At 42.8% G+C, this 21,946-nt stretch overlaps 1 protein-coding gene and 1 long non-coding RNA gene across 2 annotated transcripts in view; one reads left to right on the forward strand and one right to left on the reverse strand.

Moving 5' to 3' along the window:
• rai1 (retinoic acid induced 1) overlaps positions 1-21,946 on the forward strand; it is a 67,906-nt gene that overhangs the window by 7,671 nt on the left and 38,289 nt on the right. The window lies entirely within an intron of this gene.
• Positions 9,595-21,946, reverse strand: part of LOC147181711 (uncharacterized) — a 46,646-nt gene continuing 34,294 nt past the window's right edge. Inside the window, exon 3 of the long non-coding RNA XR_015096842.1 lies at positions 9,595-9,694. This is a non-coding gene — a long non-coding RNA (uncharacterized LOC147181711). The remainder of the gene's footprint in view (positions 9,695-21,946) is intronic.

The following is a 21,946-nucleotide window of genomic DNA, read 5'->3' on the forward strand; positions in this document are numbered from 1 at the left end:
AATCTGATAGGATCAAACGCAGTAGCTAATAAAAATTAAAAAATCTGCTAGATAATAATGTTCAGATGTTCAGGTACGTAATTTCATTAAACAAATGTATTCAACAATATTTTGCATAATTTTATTTAGATATATAATTTGTTATGTTTCTTATTATTAGCCTCATAAAACTATTATTATCAATTATTAATTGACACAATAAAATAACATTTTATGCAAATGTATTAATTGTTTATCATATTTTGTGATTGTAAGTAATTTAATTGACATGTTATTTCACCACGTGCCAATTCCAGTTAAAGTTTACTGTCAAACTAAACATAAAACAAAGAGAATAGGACATTGCTTATTCAAAATAACCACTTGTTTTTGCATTTAGTCTGCTAGCTTAATGCTAGCACATTATTGAATGAAGTAGCATCTTACTGTGTTAGAGCATTTTAACACTCTGATATTTAAAGTGAAAGAGTGCAGCAAAACACATAGACAGACAATATAACAATACTCACGGGCATATTCTTTATCCTCTGTGAAAAACTACTAACATTTCCCCAGTTAAGTAAGTCAATTAGAAGTGAGACTTTTTTGGGTTGACTGTATAAGAACGTGGCTAAGTCGTGCACACCAGAAGGAGCCACAATGATTTAATCATGATGCAAAAAAGGTTTAATTCTTTACATTCTACTTAGTTATGTTTATATAAAGGACAATATTATAGAGATTTAAAAAAAGATACAAAAATATCTGAATGTAAAAGTGGTTGCAATTTGGCTATGTTGATGTTGCATTGTCTGATCTTGCATGATAATGACATGAAATCTTTGCGACCCTTTACAACTATTTGGCATCATTTGATGTCATTCTTTGGGCTGTAAACAAATAAACAAGCGGGTTCATTAAGAGAATTGTGACTTTGGATTTTCATTTGTTTGCTCATAACGGTAAGACGCGATGAGGCCTAAATGCGATGCTTGCACTTCCTTCTTTCAGTCTCTTTTTCCTTCTCTTGCTTTCCTCTTCATCTACACCTCCTTCTCTACTTCCTTTACACCGTGACTTTCCTCCTCCTCTTTTTGTCACACTTTCATCATCCATCCATCCTCCACCACGCTGTCAACATCCAACCTGTACCGCCTCTCGCCCGTCTCCTCTCCTCCAATTTCCTCTTCCGCCTTCCCCCCACTCTCCCCATCTTCATCCCACATCTGTTCATCGTCTCCCCCTTTTCCGCATCTGACACCCCACCACCCCCTCCTCCCCACTGTCCTCCTGTCCCTCCATCCGCTCTTTTTGCACTTCATTAGCGGCTCTGTTCTTTTTTTAATCGTTCTTTCCTCTCTCCGCCCCTCTGGCTCGCATGGAGGATGACACATGATGGCAAATTCCTGTCTCATTCAAATGCTCACATCCTCGAGCGTTCACATACACACACACACACACATCTTCGGCCGTTGCTTCGCTATTCAACATGCATGATGTCATCGTCAAGGTTAACAGCTGAGGCGCTAATGGTGCAAGGATGCTGGGCTTGTAGTGAGAATGCATAATCTAATCTTACTCTTAATATATTAATTATCTGGATAATATAGTCATAATCTGGATAATGGGCGATATACAATACAGTGGTACCTTGGAGTTTGAACATAATTCCTGTGAAGTGTTTAAAGTCTGAATTGTTCAACCTCCGAAACATTTTTTCCCCATATGAAATAATGTAAATGCAATCCGTTCCCAAGCTCCAAAAACAAAAAATTCCCATTATAATTTCTATTTATATTTTTTTATATTTACACCCTGTACAGTATTTAAACAATAAAAAATCACCTTACCTTTTTTGTTGTCTTCACTCGGCTACCCGTTTTCAAAGTACGTTCGGCTTAGCTTGATTTGCTTGGGTGTTCGAACTCCGAAAATGAGTTCAAACTCCGAGGCATTTTTTACTCAAATTTTTGGGGTTGAAGTCCAATTTGTATGAGTTCCGAGACGTTCAAACTCCGAGGTTCCACTGTACAAATATTTTGGTGAATGTTGAATGTTTTGAGGATAAACCTATTTAGAAAAGAATGGGATTACATATAAACAGATATAATGTGCAGGCTAAAATATACAAAGCACAAGAAAACAAAAAAATAACAAAATAGGGATGGACGAGTACCGATACCAGGGATCGGTATTGGATACCTGGCCTTATTTCAAGGTATTGTACTCAGGACGGTACCCGAGACCAGTATTGGCTGCCCTCTTGTGGCCATTTTACAATCAGGAAGTAGAAATTGGAAATTCGAAGAACAGAAAATGACCATTAATTTAATGCAATTTTAAGGAAAATTTATACTGTTTATTGGTTCTGTAGGTCTTTCTTTAAAAAAATGTTTTATTATACTGCCCCCAGGTGGCCAAGTTGCACACAACAGAAGGAGCAGCACAATTTTCATTGAACTGACGCAAAAACAATTTAATTTCTTACATTCTGTTGGGTTATTTTGTTTTCAGAAAATACAATGTTATAGGGAGTGATTTTTCTTATTAGAAAATACGAATTCCGCACATTATGAAAGGATGAACTAAAATCACATCTCAATGCATCACTGCCCATAATATGGTAATGAGCAAAATACACACAATCATGCAATAGCACAAACTGTAGCATTATTGTTGTTGTTGTCATTGAATGTGTAGCTATATAGCTGCTGTAGCAGTCCTGCTAAAACTGCACCTATAAGTTTACCTCTAACAAATTTGAGTGCAACAATTCAAGTGTATACAACAAAAAAGTAAAGGCAATCAAGTGGATAAAATGTAGTTTGCCTCTAGCTCCTCCTTTGTCCCCTCGTTTATGTTCATTAATGTGAGAAGGCGCCGTTGTTGCATGGATAATTCATTGACATGCGAGGCAGCCGCGTGTTTGTCTGTCTGTCTTTGTGTGTGTGTGTGTGTGTGTGTGTGTGTGTGTGTGTGTGTGTGCGCGTGTGTGTGTGTGTGTGTGTTTACTTGTAAATAGCACATTGTGATGACCAAAAATACGGACATTTTTGTGAAGTGAGGACATTTTGTCCGGTCTTCACAACTCAAGACCTCTTTTTGAGGGTCAAGACTTGGTTTTAGAGTTTATGTTTAAATTGGGTTATGGTTGAGGTTAGGGTAAGGAATGGGGGTAGGAAATCATTTTTTTGGTTGGGGTTAGGTGAAAGGGCTAGGAAATGCATTATGTCTTTGAATGTCCTCACAATTATATAAGTACAAGTGTGTGTGTGTGTGTGGGGGGGGTGCGTGTGTGTGTGAGTGTGTTTGAGAATGATAAAAATAGAGGGAGAAAGAGGGTGGAAGAGAGGCATCTCGTCATCGCGAGTGACGAGGGAGGGTGGGATGGTTATTTTCTTGTCAGGCCTTCTACGCGACAAACACACACACACACATTCTGTCTGTCTGTCCTTGGGTGTCTGCAGCCAGCTGTGTCTTCGGGCCATTAGTGACCCCCCCTTACCTCCCCTTCCTTCTTCCATCCATTTTCCCCATCACCGATTTCTCCGGCAGACTCCCTCCCTCCCTCCCTCCCTCCACATCCTCCTCCTCCCTCCATCCCTCCTGTGACCACTGGGCCTTCATTGTCACAGCAAAACAGTCTCGGTTTCGCCATTCTGTCACGCCACTGCGCCAAACGTCGAGAAGTCGGCGCACACTCGTGGAGGTCGCACGCACGCACGACGTTTTGTATCGCAACATGCCGTTAATCCCAAAACAGCAGAAAGCTCAGTCAGCAACCTCGGCCTCTCCTCTGTCTTTATGCAGACATCCTCCTCTTGCACCGTAAGCCTTTTGCAGCTTCCTCTCATTATGCAAAAGCAATTTGCGCTGTAAGACGCACACCTTCCGTAGAGTCACTCATCATCATAAAAGCGCGATTGGTTCCTCTTCCCGGTGGCATGTTGATGTTGAAGCAGGAAGGCACAGGAAGGGAGCATGCCTATCCGAAAGTGGGCCTCTACTACTTGTTGTTGTTGGTCAAAAAACTTTCCTCTTATCAACTTCCATAGTTTTCGTACTGAGAAAAAGGACAAAAAAGAGACGCAGCATTGAAAATCCAGAAGTCAGGGGATGAGGCAGGGCAAGAGACTTGTTGTTGAGTTGTGGGTTAACCAATTGTGAGTGTAGAAATCAAGCTGAGATTTAAAGTGGAAATCAATATTAAACATTTCTTGACAATAATATGTTGTACTGTATGTGACCTCACTAGTCTAAATATGACATTCAGATTATTAATACATTTGTGGAATATGAGTTATGAAGCAAAATCAAGCCGTTTTTATCCATCTCAGGGAGCGGCCATTTTGCCACTTGCTGTCGACTGAAGATGACATCACAGTTGCTTAGGGCTCAGGTAACAACCAATCAGAGCTCACCTGTTTTCTGAAGCTGCGCTGTGATTGGTTGTTACCTGAGACCTGAGCAACATTGATGTCATCTTCAGTCGACAGCAAGTGGCAAAATGGCCGCCTTCTGATATAAATAAAAACAGTTGGATTTTGCTGCTTAACTCATATTCCACTAACGCAATATTGACCAGAATGCAAATATTTAGACTAGTAGGGCTGCATAGAACATATTGTTCTTAAAAAACTTTGGAGGGTTGACTTTTCAATAGATGTAGCTGCTCTCCTTTTCTACTGCACAGGTGTCAAACTCAAGGCCCCGGGGGCCAGATCCGGCCCACCACATCATTTTATTTGGCGCACTAAAGCAAATCATGTGTCAAATTCCATGATCCTTGCAAAAAAAATATCATATACAATAAATAATGTTGAAATTTTGCAAGATTTTTTACAACCGTTTTACACTATCTTGGACAATTATTGAGCATATTATTATCCTTGACTTCTGATTTTTAAAGTAGTAGTTCATCAAGTTGTCATGTACAAGTAATAATACGATGAGATGATTCACATAAATTTGGTTTTACCGTCATAATGACGCTTTCAGGGAAGCCGTAACTACAAAAATGAGTTTGACACCCCGTGACCTACCGGAGGCCAAATAGAGAATGCGCTGGAACCTGGTGACTTCTTGCCGCTATTTTCGTAGACAGGCACCATAAAAATGGCCGCATCTTCATTTTGATGCTGAGGCAAGTCAAGCATTTCAATAGCTGCTGCCATTTCTGAGAGAAAGAAAAGCTTTCAAGAGAACTGGAGCCCGACGAGAGAATGCCGGACAACTTGCTCACTTCTATTTAGCGCTCAGAATCACTTTGGACATTCTCTGCCTTTTACATACACTTTCCTCCGAGCTCACGCTTATTTCTTTGTGAGTCTGCAGTAACGGTCTGTGTGGAAAAATGGTCACCACAAAATCCAACAATTTATAGTGCAAAATCTGTGATAGGCTACAATGTTTGATTTTAAAATCTGCAATCATACAATGAAACCATGAAAAGTGAACCGTCATATGGCAAGGGACAACTGTAAAATGATGGCTTTCTAATTCTAGTCAAGTCTTAAATACTAGCTTCAATGCTATAAATGTGATTGACGGGCAGGTAACAGCAGAATTTGGGTGCAGATGGAACAAAATCTGCCCCCCAAAAAACACATAACCCATTACATCATTCCCATTACATCACCTGCATTCCTCTTCGCCACACCTCCTCCTTACAGCCCGCCCCGATCCACTTTCATCCGTCCATTATGCACCCCCCCCATTCCAACCCACCCTCCCTTTCCAACTACTCTATTGATTAAGCCATTCAATGTCAGCCTGTAATTCAACTGTACGCTGTTGCACTTGAATATGCAAATGAGGAGTCCATGAAAGGAGGAGGGGGGCAGTTCCGGTGTCGCTGTTGCTATGGAAACCTTTCATCAAACATATACACACATTGAGAGGATGTGCTCACTCCCTCTCGCTTTCACACTTTCATGTCAGCGTCTCTGTGGCGTGTGCGTGCGCGCGTGTGTGTTAAAGTGACTGGGACGCAAGGGCTGAAATGACCTCACAGTGCCCTTGGGTGGATGTGTGTGTGGAGGGGGAGAAAATACAGTACATGTCCACTGCCTTTAAAGACTCCCTCATCACACGTGCACACGCACCCTGTCTCGACCCCCTCGCCCGCCTCTCCCCCCCCCCCCCCCCTCCGTCCATGTTTATGCAGCCGTCTAATCACACTGACAGGAGAACAGCACTCTGCCACCATGCGTGCACGCAAACGCACACAAGAACACAAGCGCATGCAGAATTTATACGCTCTGCGTGTTTTCCTCCCTCTTTGGCGCTCACACACACACATAAAACACACATCCTGCCTCTTCAGTACTGTGGGTCATCAACACTAACATCACCCCTCTCTCGCCGGATGTTACTTAGGGGACATTTTTAGGTCAGGAGGATGTCACACCATGTGTGTGCGCACGTGTTTGTGTTTTCAGAAGCATTCTGACCTTCAGGAAGGTTCTAAACAGGCCAACTAACGCGAATCAACGATGAGATTTCATTTTAAATGCATTCAACTTGAATTATACATGTTTCAAGACAATTGTTGAAAAGATGATGTTACTGCAAAGTGCTATTTTTTTTTGGGGGGGGGGGGGCTACACCGGGGCACAGTTGTTGTATTAACAACTACAATCTCTAATAAGAATTAATATTGAGGCACTTACTTGCTAATGCACGTACACATTGAGTTCCTCCACATATTGACTCGCTTCACAAGCACATTACGATCCCCTTCATCTGACCCTTAGCGTGGATTTTAAACATAAAAGGGCTTGGAGGTCGTGAGGGGAGGGGGGGCTGTGGGCCGGTAGGGTGCCTGGTGGGCTTGCCGTGCCCTGTTCTGCTGCGTTGGGCTTGGAGCGCGGGCTGTGTTGGGGTGGGTGGCGTTCCGGGCTCCTGGGTTTGTTCTCCGGCCAGTAGCCCCCGCGGGGGCCGGGGGTTGTGCCCTGGCGCTGCCGCGGCCTGGTGGGCCCTGGGGGGTTGTGCTTGCCCTGTCCTGGCCGTGGTCGCCAACTCCCTTCTTTGGTGAAGGTTTTCATGCATGCCAGATCCACCACACCAGCATCTACCGAAATTCAAACACAATTTGCTTCTTCCTCTCGTCGCTGAATTGGTGGAGGCTGATGTCTGTGGATCTCACTCGGCTTCATCTATCCTTCCTTCCTTTCTTCAGTCTTTCCTTTGGTCTCTTGAGGTCTCTCTAATTTGTTGGAATTTAGATGTTTCTTGGGTTGGTGAAAGATTCTGGCTTGTAACCCTGTGGGTAGTAGGTGGTGTCTGGTCAGTGCTGGATTTCACTTTTATTTGATCCTTCCTCAGGTCTCCTGACAACTTCTTCGGTTTAGGTGAAGGGTATGGGATTTTTAATATGTTTCAGGTGAATTAATGAGCACAAACTCACACATACGCACATATTCACGCACACACACACACAAAAAAAGAGAGAGCAATGATGATGACATGATGAATCGGTAAGATTAATGAATGAAAAATACTGAGCTCTCTCAAATAAAAAAAAAAGGGAAAAAAGAAAGAAAGAAAAAGAAACATAGAAGGGCCAAAACATGCCTTGTAAAAATGAAACGGCACTAAAAAAAATAGCCACCAGAGGGTGCTAGAACTGCACAAATGGAAATCAACCTGACTTTTTTAACAGATGTGCTGCTTTTAATATCGTGACCTGACGACGACGATATATTATGGCAGTTTTAATATTGCGATATCACGATGTTCCCATTGTTACAGCCCTACTTTATATGCATTGCTGTTTTTTACAAAAGCACAATATTGTGTGTTTTTTAAGTATGAGCTTTTTTTTTTTTTTTTACAATATTGAGACCTTTTTTTTAATATCGCCAACCACCCCAAAATATTGTGATAATTATCGTATTGTGAGCTTCACACCGTCATAATATCATATCATGATGTTTGGAAACATCCCAAGTGACAACAGGGTGGGATATTTTCCTGCCACTGGTGGTTTTAACCAGACAAAGATAAGAGTCATCCATTTTCCCAGGTTGTAGAAGTGGCATTTGATTGACAGTTGCCAGTCGAGTGGGGCGTGGTTTCATTGCATCCAGTGAACAGGCTCACAGCATTTGAGAGCGGAAACAACTGCATAATTGTTCACCATTTTGAAGCCTCATTTGATGTATTTGGCAATTTTCAATCATTCAAATTCAAATTTTCAAGACATATTTTCATTTTACAGGGAAAATGCTCAACATAAGAGTACATGGACACTAACCAGGGGTTAAAGGGTTCATAAGCCAGGGGGCGCCATTGCCACCATAAACAATGGCACTTATTTAACTCAGGCTTGCAAGTGAGGTATGAGCCTCCCTCTCTCTCTCATCCCGCTTGGGAGGTTATTTTTTTTTTTTTTTGAAGGTCTTGGTGCATGAACTCGTGCACACATGTTAGCGTGTAACAGCGATAGTCAAATAAGCTTGTCAGTATGCATGTCAGGCCTCTTTCTGGTGGCTGGCAGGTGACAGTGCAGTGATTGGGCTGATTTCACCAAGGACGTGAGGGGAAATCAGAAGGCCGCCTCCAGGCCCAGGTGCTTATCGCCTCCACGCACACGCACGCCGGCGAACGTGCACCGACTGTGCTCTCTGAACACGGGCTTGTACACAACAAAGTTTGGCAGAGCGTGGAGGCATTAACACACGTACACACACACACACACACACACACACACACACACACACACACACACGCGCGCGCACACACACACATTGAGGCATACGCACTCTGTCGCTCACAACTTAGTGCACAGTTATCAAGTATGACACCGAGTAGGCAGTCAAGGTCAACAAAGCCTCATTGAAAATTGTTCATAGTTTAGAGGTCAAAGAACCATATTTGGTTATTTGGGTGGCGCTAGCTAATTTTTCCCAGCCAATTTACTAAATAAGTAGCACGATAATGGGACAAAATAAAACAAAATATGTTTGTGAGCCATTCATAAAAGAAATGGTAAATTACATGAAAAAAAGCATAACGTTTTGAGATTTAAAAAATATATATGAATACATCTAAAAATGATAAATAATGCAATAATGTATATAATTTTTTTAATCTACTTTTTCTCATACCATGAATTTTTTTCTCCAAATATAACAACTTAATTTTTTTGTATATTTTAAATGTTCTCCTACTAATATTTTACAATTTATGTCTTGTGATATTATAATTGTAAAATCATTTTTTTCATTTTTACGGTACAGCATAAAGTAAGAAATGTATTGTGGGCCATTCCAATTTGTATTTTAAAAACGGATGGCAGGCAGAAGGTGCAGGCCCAAGGGTTCGACAATGAACACCGTTTCTATAGAGAAACGTGGTAAAATATCTCTATTTTCTAATAATCCCACCACATCTCTTGGATTGGCTCTCATCAGATCGCACAGAGGGGTTAACCGTCTATAAATAACTATACCAGATTTGTCTGGTATGCAGGTGCATGTACATCTGAGGACATCAAGGTGACCTCGACTGATTGCTATCCCCGAAGTTGGAGCACTAGCGGCAAGTCGTTCCATCAAATGCGGCCTGGAAAGACAAAAAAAATTCCACATAAATTCTCGGCCGCGCTCCAACCTTGACTCGTGTCCTTGTATTCCGCCTCTACGTCGTACTTTGTGATGCTCACTCAGATCCTCCTCCATGATGCTATTTCTTCTTGAGAGGGAGGCGTGTTCTGGAGAGGGATGGGTAGACAGATGCATTGATAAGCTCTGCCGACTTCATAGTATTCTTGCTACATATCCAATCTCTCTCTCTCTCTCTCTCTCACACACACACAAGTTTGTTTTACTATCTTTGTGGGGCCATCTCATTGACATAATGCATTTCCTAGCCCCTCCCCCTAACCCCAACCATCAAAACTGATTGCCTACCCCTATTCCTTACCCTAACCTCAACCATAACCCAATTCAAACCTAAACTCTAAAACCAAGTTTTGACCCTCAAAAAGAGGTCTGAACTTGTGGGGCCATTTTGCTGGGCGGGTGGGCCCCACAACTCTGTGAAATACCGATATATTGGCCCCAATATGTAAAAAAAAAAAAAAAAAAAACAAGACCACACACACACACCCCTCTTTTCCATTTCAGAACTAATGCATCCGTACACTTGAAATGTCACTTCAGCATGGCAACCTATTAGACGGTTAGCCCGAGCAGCTGACAGCTCCCCCACCTCTCCTTCCTTCCCTCTCTCAGTCAAGACAGAATGATTGGCTGAACCTTGTGCAGTCATTCAGAACAGGTAAAAAAAAAAAAAAAAAAAAAGACGCACAGACAGACACTGACGAAGCAAAGGACTCTCTCATCATTGAGAAGCTTGACGCCATCACACATTTATTACACCGAGCCTTGCTTGAGCACAGGCTTACCGTAAATCCTCAAAATAGAGGCCTCTGCTCTCAATTAGTCGCGCTATTGTCCACTTGAAGAAATAAACGCCTCTACCTTAGGAAATAAAAACGCACAGGAGTCTGGAGTCTGTCCCCTCTGACTCTGGGCAAGAGGCAAAATACATCCTGGACTGGTCGCCAGCCATTCATACGGTGCAAAAAGACAAACAAGCATTCACATTCGCAACTATGGAACATTTAGAGGCTTCAATGATACTTGATACTTAACTGCGCTATATTTAGAATTTCAGTATACCTTTGGCTAGAAAGCAAAGCACAGTCCCTGTCGTGGAAATGCACGGGGGCAATCAGTGAATCATTGCCAACAGCCGTTCACAATATCCATACCCTCTCCTCTTTTGTCAAACGTTTTCTCTGTGTGGCAATCCGCTTCTTCCCTGACAAGCGCACCATGTTTTTGTGGTTCAAAAAAATTATAAAATGATTGTGCCGTTCATTGAATGACACAACATATTGTATGTCTAGCCTCCTATGCAGATAGTATTAGTTCTTCTTTTGCAGCGTGCTGGTAGGTAGGTGGTACTACTGTATTTGTTAGTTTTTTGGTGATGGTCTTGCTGCATTCTAATTGACACCAAACTACTTTTTATAGTGAAATAATTTTATAGTGAGTAATTCTACCTCCAAATGCACTGGATTTCTCAAAGGAGCTAAAATAAAATTACAAGCGAATATAAACCGCAAATGTCAGAGTTACACATTCACACAGCATTAACAATTCTTCGCCAACCAATCACCATTCAGCTTAGTCCTCACATGAACATCTATTAAAAAAATAATAATAAATCCCCACCAAAATGATATGCCTCTTTTAAATAAACTCCTGGCACTTTCTGTAAATTAATGAAAAATAAAAAAAATTAAATAAAAAAAGCCCTCGCAATTAAAAAGGGCTAATGCGCTAATCTTTGCACTTGTGATGGGATATTTTTAGTTACTTTAACCTTTGTGGCGTGTAAGGGGAAGTGGGCAGTTTGTCACTTCTCGATTGCTATCTGCGATTATCCATCATTGCAGCCAGGTAGCAAGACACACAAATAGTGCCAGGGAGAGAGGCAGAGATGCAGAGCTGTATCTCCAAACAGAAAGCGAGCGAGAGCGGCATGAAACAGGGATTAGAGGCTCGGTTAGTCTGCATGAAATCCCCTTTTTCCTCTAGCGCCCTACAAAGCAAAGACGGCAATTGGCCACATTATACAAAGAGGAGCGAGAAGGGAAATGTGTGCATGTGCGTAGACATGTATACTATATATGGGGTGTGTGTATGTGTGAGCAAAACCTCCCTTATTGTAATTCCCCCACGCCGCTTTGCATGGCTGCCGCCCGAGATGTGACATCACAGTTGATCAACACAGGAAGCCTCTCTCTCCCTCGCTCTCGCTCTCTTCTTCCTTGTTTACCAATATCAGGAGAGGCGGGGGTGTAGTGATGGAGCGAGAGGAGAGGAGGGGCTGCGGGAAGAAGTGACATTGGCCTTGAAGCCCGCTATTGTCTTGCCTCCAGGACTGCCAGGCTGCGGCTCCGTCAGAGAGCGAGTGTGCGAGCCAGCCAGTGCGAGAGCATGACAGAAGAGAGGGCGAGATGGTTGCCATGGTTACTTCCCGGGAGATGCGAGCGCTCTTGTTTATCTGTTGGCCGAGGGAGCGAGCGTGTGCGTGGCGGGCCCTCTTGCTGAGCAGATGTGTGTGTGCGCGTGTGTTTTGATGACTTCATGCACCAAAACAGCAGATCTCATAAAGTGATGCCTCCGACTGCTTTCTTTGTAAACAAACTTAAATAAACCCAAGCTTGCTTGCACTTGAGCCTACAGGCGTGGTGTGACGGTGGTGATGTCATCGGCTCAGTGTGACCTGATCACGACCTGAAAATTGGATTTCAATCTTGATTCGCTATTCACAGTAACAAATGACTTCTAAATGGAGTTGAGTGGTTGCTCTTTGTCTTTATGAAGACATGTCATAGACCAACAAAAGAAAAAGCCTTACAACATTCACTTAGCTTAAGGTAACCAGAATTTGAAAATTGCAAACGAGGACACTACAATTTCGTTGAAAATCAAATCACCAGGAACTTTTTAAAACCAATTTAATTAGTAGTCAATCTGTTGACCGGTGGTTGTGTTATTGCTTAAGCTAATGCTAAATGCCATTTTGGTTGACAGTTCATCAGTGCTAAACAAGTCAAGCACTCACCATTACCCAACCTTTTTTGTTCGGTCCCGGTAGCTATTGGAAGCTGGCTGTGCCATTTACCTGACACCGGTCTGGTCCCGCATTGTAACATTGGAAATATGCCGCCAGAATAGCTCAGCTTGCGTTGGGTCTGACCAACCACCGCAGCATTAGGCTAGTAGGACATTTCCAATAATTCTTAAGACACCGAAACAGGAAGCAGTTCTAGTTGTGGTAGGACAAAAACGCACCTGTTAGCGATTAGAAGTAGTCATATGAATCTTTGAAAAGTTTGGGATGTCGAGACGTGACCTGTGTAAAAACAATGAGGCTGGTGAAATTGGCCAGGACTGTAAAACGGGACTTTCACTTCTGGTCACCCTAACTAAACTAGTACGCTAGTACGAGAGTACGCTGGTACATTTTGGCTGTCGCTTCTTTGGCTTAAAATGGCTTTCTTTAGCCAGGCTTTCACGTCGTACCGTGGCCAAAGGGAAAGAACCCCGGCTGGTTTTGCGTCTTTGGTTTCCATAATTAATTTCTGGCTGGGACAATCTGCCTCTTTTATAGCTAGCAGTTAGCCAGTTAGCTCTAAAGGCGTCCATTCAAGTAGTTGTCTTTCCACATAATTTATGTGCAGTCAAAAAGCAAAACACAGGCTAAAAATAGTGAAATATTTGGTGTGTGTTTTTAAGTAAATGTGACGTGGCAGCAGTTGAGGCACTTGTCAGAATGTCAGAAGATTTTCTAAGATCCATCTGAAAATGATGATTTGCTGATCGCTTTTCTAATCCCACTTGCATCCCACTTCCAATCACCACCACTGAATTCACGCCCAGCCCAAGAAGAGAGGCAGCAAAAAGGGAAGGAAATTAGAAGCCAAAGAAGGAGCGACGTGACACAGTTAGGTGGCGTATGAGAGACAGAAAGGAAATGAGGATCCGGGGAGAGACAGCTCCGATAAAGAACAATGCGGGAGGAGAGGAGGAGAAACAGAAGCATTAGCCAGGACGCAAAGAAGGCCCAAACACAAAAGAACAATGGGAGCGCGCAAACAAAAACGCGGCGGCAGAGGAATTATGGTGGTGGTGGTTTAGGGGGGCATATATAGGCGCAGGAGCAGGAAATGCGATGTGATAAGATGACTTATGATGTGACGTGATGTGATGCGACGAGCATGCCGCCGCGTTCGCGCAGAGCTGCCCCCGCGCTTAGCGAGCAGCCACTGCGGGCGCTCTAGTATGTCAAATGTCACAAGTCGCGCACACGCACGCGGGCGCTCATCCGTGTTGCCCCCACGCAGGCCTCTCATGTGGCGGTGAAAGTGTCTGAGCGTTTTTGCTCTCTACGTTTCCATGGACATGCAGCAATAGCGCCGTGTTAGCGAGTAGGCCATTTGCGGTATCTTCCTTTGTGTGTGTGTGTGTGTGTGTGTGTGTGTGTGTGTGTGTGTGTGTGTGTGTGTGTGTGTGTGTGTGTGTGTGTGTGTGTGTCCCTGTTTTCTTTCGTTGAAGGGTAAGCTCCAGAGTCACCCTCCTTAAAATAACAAGCAAAGCCTCTCCCATAGGACATGCAGATAGCCATCTCGCATGCGGTACGATGCCGGGCCGCCCCAGTTCACTGCTCCATCCATCTCCCTCGTCCCCGCTGCCTCGCTCTCCCTGAAACTAACGAGAACAGCACCTCCGCCAAGGCCAAACAGTCCTTATTTGGACCAGCATGTTCAGAGCTACAGGCCTTTGAGCATGAAATGTTTTTAAGACGCCTGCAAGAATTGTGCAATGCTTAATGAGCACCAGACGCTCACTCCTCAGCAAGCTGCAGTAATACTAGTTGATCTTTGCAGAGGATAAAGAATATATGCCTTTGAGTTTTGTTATACAATATCTACATGTGTTGCTCTACCATTTTAGTTTAAAAAAAAAAGAGTTCCACATCCACAACACTGATGCTATTGATTAGCCCGTCTATAGCATTTTACACAGTTTGATAGCATTATGCTAAATTGACTTACCTATGACTTTTTTAAATTAAATTTATGATTTGTCTTTTTTTTGGTTTGTTGACTTGTGTCTAGTTTGACAGTAAACGTCAACTGGCAGTGGCAATAAACAGCTTGAAGGCTCTTTTGGAGCAATTATTCACCATCTGCCAAACTGCAGCTTGTTGTGAAGTGAGTTGAGTTCACTGCCATCACACTGAAAAACAAACTGAATTGTTGTTTTTTGTACTCCAAAGAATAACAATTGCCTTGGCGTAGAAGTGAGTTGAGGAGTTTCATTCAGACAAAAGTAGTCCTTTGCTACCATCTTGTGGAATCTATAGACAATTACAGTATAGTATGCTAACGCATATTTGAAGTTCAGCTTTCGTCAGTTCACTTTTTTGCAGATTTTTCGGGAACCTATCTACTGCCTATTTACAGGAAACTTCACCCCTTTGTGTGTGAGTGTGTTTTTTTGTTGTTGCCTGGATTGTTTCTTAGTTCATGTTTGTAAGCATTTGAAATTCTAGGAGCCCCTTACCAAGTGTTTTGAACTATTATTATAGGCAAAGAGCAGAGGCGTAGTTTGCCATTAGGCAAACCAGGCAATTGCTTGGGGCCCCCTAGTCAGAGGGGGGGCCGAGAGGGCCAACAGATTCCACACAAACCGCATATTTTATTTTTTCACATTAGGAGTGCCAAGGTGCAATTAACCGTCTCAAATCCCCTAAAGGGGCCTCGTGAGCCAAACTCACCCCTCCCCCACTTGTTGCTCATCATAGTCACAGCGTGCTGCAATAGTGTAAACAAATAGTCTTGACGGAGAATCTCCTGTCACCCTGACAGGATGAAGAGGAGCTATCCATTTAGGAGGAAAAAACGAAAGAAAAAAGAGGGAGAAATTAAAAAAAACAAGACAGTGGTGACTGTAAATAAGGGTTGTACAGTTTAATAACTTTAATATTGAATATACAGTGCAGGCCATAAGTTTGGGCACACTTTCTTATTCATGGGTGGTTACTTCATAGATTCTCACTGAAGCCATCAAAACGATGTATGAACTGATGTGGAGTTATGTACTGTGGTGGTTACACTTACCACCACCATCTAATGTCAATATTGTTTGAATTTGCTTTAGCTTAATTACTAAATTAGTCAATATTTTTCAGTTAATATTAAGTAAGTAATTTGTTTGGGCATATACTGTATTTTCTAAGGGGTGAACACTTTTGTTATTTTTTGTCTGAATATTTACTGCATTTGTTCTCGTTTGAGGGAAGCAACCAGGCTGGAAGGTGGGAGGAGTTCAAGACTGGAGGGGGGGGGTGTATTTGTTTAATGATTTGTTTGGAGTATTTCTTTATGTTAATTTAGTTTAAATGCACTTTAGTTTTCACTTGTTAGTGTTGATATATATTTTTGTTCATTTGTCCTATGGAATTAAGTTGGTCATGTTGTTTGATTTGTAGTCATACCCCCCTCTTGTGTTCATTTAGGTTGGTCCACCCTTATTTAAGCCACCTGAGTTGTTTGTCTGGAGGTCAATCCAGTTTGAGTTATGTTAAGTTGACCTCTTTTAAATTGGGCCCAAAAACTTCAGCTTTTAGTTGATGATGGAGTTATTTGTTAAATCTTTTTGCTCTGATTTGATTAAATGGAATCTTTTTTTTTGAAGCGCCCGTGTCCTTGTCCATGTTTGGTCCACTACAGTACTTTAAAAAAAAAAAAAGAAAAAAAAGTGAAATAACTGAAAACATGTTTTATATGATAGATTCTTCAAAATAGTCATCCTTTGCTCTGATTACTTTTTTGCATACTGTGGGCATTCTGACTACCTTTTGAAGCTCATTGAGAGAATGCCAAGAATGTGCAAAAAAGTAATCAGAGAAAAGATTGGCTATTTATTTATATATTTATTTGAAGATTTGATTATTTTCACCTTTTTTGTTAAGTACATAACATACATTTTGTTTGTTTAAATAAATGCACTTGATTATTGTATTACTCTTTTTATTTTGTTTCAACAACTTATTTGAATTAAGCACAATTCATGTTGATTCTTTAAGATGCAGATGTGCAATTTTGAAATTTAACAACATGCATCTGACTAATGGTTGTCTGCCGTGCCCCGTGCCAACCTCCCACCCACACCCCATCTGCCAGAACCCCTGAGGACCCTTACTACGCCACTGGCAAAGAGAATCACTTTTTGCGGGACTCTGCTATTGGCGGATTTTCATAATTGGTAGTGAATCACGGGGGTCCATTTTATACAAATAATGCATTAACCAATCAGAGGTGAAGCTTATTTCCTTTCAAAGCGAAGCTATTTTGAAGCTTTGTGGGACTTTTTGGGGTGTTGGGGACTGTCGCCAGTCAGGTCCATAAAAGCACGCTCGGATGATTTTAGTGTGGAAGAACATCAGTGACCTCTGGACATCTTTTAGAATGTCTTCCCAAAAGACTGGAAGCGGGGAACCAATTTTGTATTTTCCACCATTTCCCCTTCCTGTGGGTGCATAGTCCCAATCAACTCATAGGAGAGAACTACCATCATAAACATGATTATTATGTTATTATATTATTTTATATTATATTAGTTTATTTTCATTTCGTCGCTGCTATGTGAAAAACAATTATGTCCTTTTTTTCCAACATTTTTACGTTTTTGGGTTGTCTGCATCAGTTTCATCCCAAAAACATAAACATGTAAAAAAATAAAAATAAAACACAAAAATGGACATAAGTGTTTTTCACATAGCAGCGACAATGTGTATCCTCACTGTTGTGGATCAAGACGTAAAAGCGTTGATAAGGCTTTATGCAAAAGAGGTGACACAGCCCAGAAATGGAGGGATGCAGGGGAGGAGAGGAGGATACAAATGGTCTTGGGGTGCAAAACAGGAAAAAGACAGAGCAGGAGTGGAGCAGTCCTGGGACTGGACTTTAGGACTTGATGGCCAGCAAAGCAGAAAACTGTGACCACTAGTGGTGGCCTGTGGTGGTGAATAATAACGGAGATAAAAGGCTGACGGTAAAATGGACAAATAACAGCACATTTGCCATTGAAATACACTTTAAAGAGAAAAGCGAACACAAGAGACGGTGGGATGTGAAAAATTAGCTGCGGGGGAGTGGGCTGGGGTGTCTTCAGTAATTGAATGGATGACGCTGGGACAAAAAAGATGGAACAATTTAGGCAAAGTAACAAAAATAGATGCGACGAGAGAGCAGGGATGAAGGAGAGAGGACGGAGGGGGTGGGGCTGGAAGTTGGTGAGGGGGGTTGCAGACTGTGGCATGCATCTCAAGCTGGCAGGGACTCTATCAGTCGCTTTCAGGCCTGGGCACAAGGCCCTGGATGGCTGCGTCTCACACGCACACGCACACGCACACACGGATCAAACACAAGGACATCGCTTCCCTCTCTAAGTCTTGCTATAACACACACACACACACACGTAGCAGACAGCAATCTTGAATGCATGCACTCAATTACTTTTAGCCCCTATGCACATATACAGCAGTGCTTTAAGATAAAAGTGATTTGAGTCACAAGTTTACCATTTTACATCAACAACTGTATTTCACAGTTTAATTATTCAACACAAAAAAACAATCGTCACATGAGACTCACTGTACTCAGTGATATATATTCTTTGTCCTCTGTGTAGAATAAATCATATTAGGGCTACACTGATCAACTGTTTGTTGAGAATTTTTATTTAAAAAAACAACAACAACATTATGGAGTGTTACACGATGTTGATTTGTCAGCAGGAACGGATTCATGGTATTTCCATTCATTTCTATGAAAAAGTATGATTTGAGATACAAGCAGTTTTAGTTACAAGCGCAGTCATGGCGCAGATGTAGCTCTTATCTCAAGGCGGCAACTAAGAAGGGGAAAGCATGTGTATGTTTGCATTGGCGTGCTCATGTACGTTTGTGCGTGTGCGTAATTGCGCCAGGCCCGAATGAGCGATGGCGTCTCAGAGCTGCTGCTCCCGCTAATAGCCTCAGACTGGAGGTGACAGTCTCTCTCTCACTTCCTCGCTCGCCCTTCCCTCCATCCCTTTTCTCCAGCCAATCAGCAGTCAAGCGCATCTGTCCTTTCTTCATTCGCCCCCCTCCCTTTCTTTTGCACTTCTCTCTCATATCCCTCCTTTGCCCTTTCACAATCACACGCCCCTCGCTCCCCACCCGCCTCTCCTCGTCCTCCTTCGCCCGCTTTCATCTCGGCCCCTTACCCCCTGCCACCTCTCATCGCCCTTCCCCCTCCTCTCCCCACCTCCAACACACACCCTCACTCTGTCCTCTCCACCCGATTGTGATGACACACAAGAGACGACGCTCGCCTCATCGCGTCTGCGTATGCCGCACACACAATAACACATTAGTGCGTGGCAGGGAAATTGTGTGTGTTGATGGATGATTTTTATGCTAAGCACATGCGGCCATGCTCTGTTGTGGAGGATGGAAGGGGTGCACGACTGAAGCTAGGCCAAAAAGGAGGACATCCGTATGCACGATATACAGTGGAAGTTTATTTCTTAAATTCTATCATGCTTTTTGCCTTCTTTGTCAAATGGCTGCCACTCAAAAGAAGGGTTCAACAGACAGAATCGCGTATTCCACAATGCAAGTTTGAGGCAATAACAAGCAACATCGGCGTAGCTTCCTGTCTAAAGTCAGGCCTTCAAAATAAAAGCACGGCAGTATAATACGTTTCACTGTACTTTTTGCCCCTCTGTTGTCTGTTACACTTAGACTATTCTATCATTGTTAAATCAGCCACCCTGTAACTCAACAAGAAATTGTGGTGGAACTGTGCTATTAAACTGCATGCTTTTATTTTGAAGGTCTGCCTTTTACCAGGAAGTTGCTAAGGTTGTACGTCTTGCTCTTCTGTTAAACCTTTTGTACACTACTTACTAAATGCTTTGGATAAACTGCATTGATTCTGAGAAGTGAATGGATGAGCCACATGTTTTGTTTTTTTGCACCAAAACCAACAACTTTAAGAATTAAAAAAAAATAAAAAATCATGGCAAAACGGGTTTAAAAAAAACTGAGGTTCCCCTGCACATGCCTAACCCATTGTTTGGGTCACGTCTGGATCGCATGCGACGAGAACGCAGGAGGGTCTGCGGCAGGTTATTAGACGTGTGCAATTAGCGAGCTGGAGGAGCAGTGTGTGTGTGTGTGTGTGCGTGTGTGTGTGTGTGTGCATGTATGCAGGCAATCAGGAACAGATTGCAAGGCACGCATCTTGGTCGGCCTGATGTGGAGATGAAAAAGGGGGGTAGGAGGTTGAGTCTCTTAATATTCCAGAGCCTGCCTGCCTGCCTCTTAATGTGTGTGTGTTTGCAAGGGCGGATTTACCATTAGGCAAAAACAGGCAATTGCCTTGGGCCCCAATATTTCCATGGGCCCCCAAATGTCTCATCACACAGCTTCATGACATTTTCTCTTATTGAGAGCTTGTTTTTGTCGCAATTCACTCTCTTAAAAACATTCAAATACTTTATGAGTCATGACTGCTTCAACTGCTGCCCCCCCCCCCCATACCCCTCCCTTCTCACGCAATGGACTATTCCATCTACTTACACAGGTGAAGACTTGAATCAGGAAGATGGAATTGAAGCAAACTCATGAAATGCAACCATGGCTGTGTTCTTGTCTTTCTGTGTTTATGTGGTGCTTGACTATGTGGACATATGTTGTCTCGTCAACATGCGAAAACTGCAAGAGTTAAACCATGTGCACGTGTGCATGTTTGTGTGTGTGTGCGTGCGTGTGTGCATGCTCGTTTAAACAGGTCCACCTACACTCCAGCAGCCCTGTGCAGCATACATGCGAATCATAGTAACACAAACGCAGCGTTTGATGTATGTTCTCATCCCAAGACCAAGATGGAGGCGTGCACGCGTGCCGATGTGTTGTCGTACATATTTAATGTATGCGTGTGTATTCTCGGGTGAAGTGTGCATGCGTGTGTGTGTGTGCGTGCGTTGGCCTACCTAGCAGGAACTGGCCCCTGTGGGTGTGTGGAAAGCGTGGGAGAAGGGAGGGGAGCGGGTCTTTGCGTCACAGCCAATCACTTGTGCTCTGGCGAGGCAATCATCATCCGTCGCCGCCACGGCAACAACAACGTTGAGCAGCGTAAATGGCCCACGCGTGCTCCTTTTCTCTCGCTCTTTCCTTTCGAGCCTTCTTTGGCCAAAGTTGCGTTGTTAGGGCTGCTTTAATGGCGGCCTCAGGGCAGGAAGCAGGTTGCGAGCACGCTTTCCCTCCTGTACGATTTCATTTCTTTTCATCAGCTTTTTGCGCACACAAATCCCCTCTCTCCGTATAGCTCATATGTATGCAAATAAGTTATCCTATGCAAATGAGACAGGTAGAGGCAATGGAGAGGAAGTGCTGGAGGGAAGGAGAGAAAGAGTAAAGGAAAGGAAAGTGTAATGAGGTAAACAGGAGGTGAAAGAGGAAGTGATGACGGTACTTTGCCTTCTGCCGACTTTCAATGCAGCCGAGGTTTTCGCAACATCGAGCACTCTTTGGAATGCAGTGCCTTGCGATGAGAGTTGAATTCATTCCAAAAATATCTCAAATCATCCTTCCCCGCTGGAATGAACGGAAATGCCATAAATCGACTCCAGCATCCCCCAAAAACAACAATAATGTTTGTAATGTGTTTTTAAATAAGAAAAAAATATAAGGATATAACGAAAATAATAACAATGATATTTTAATAATAATATAATATAACATTGTACTTCATAAAAAAATATATAGTAATAACATAATTAAATGGAATGCAAAGAATTAAACAGCTTCGAAAATGATGCTGTTACTTTTGAGTGCGGGCCATTGCCAGGGCTGGACTGGCCATCTGGCATTCAGGGCAGAGGCCCGGTGGGCCGGCCTCTTTTGGGGCCGATGCAGTGCTTTTTAATTATTATTTTCATACATTTTACCACAAGAGACTGGCCTACAAGTCCATCAATCCATTTTGAATAAAAATAACAAACTGAAGCATCATCATAAACATCAGTGGCAGAACTACATGTTGGGCAAGAGTTGGGCTCGGCAAGCCTAAGTCAAAATGCCAGGGCCAGTTCAGCCCTGGCCATGGCAACCTGGGGGCAGTATAGAGAGACATACTGATACACTGTACATGGAGACACCTCAGCTCCTCAGTAATATTAGTTGTTCTTCGCAGAGTATAAAGAATACATGCCTGTGAGTATTGTTCTATTGCCAGTCTACATATGTAGTGATAAAAAAATGCATTGCTTAAACATTTGTAAAAATGCAACAATCAATGCTAACCGTTAGCATCTCAATGGGATATTCC

The sequence above is a fragment of the Leptonotus elevatus genome, chromosome 1 (assembly GCF_054856555.1).
Source record: "Leptonotus elevatus isolate MCC_2025b chromosome 1, RoL_Lele_1.0, whole genome shotgun sequence".
In the NCBI taxonomy this organism is placed as follows: domain Eukaryota; kingdom Metazoa; phylum Chordata; class Actinopteri; order Syngnathiformes; family Syngnathidae; genus Leptonotus; species Leptonotus elevatus.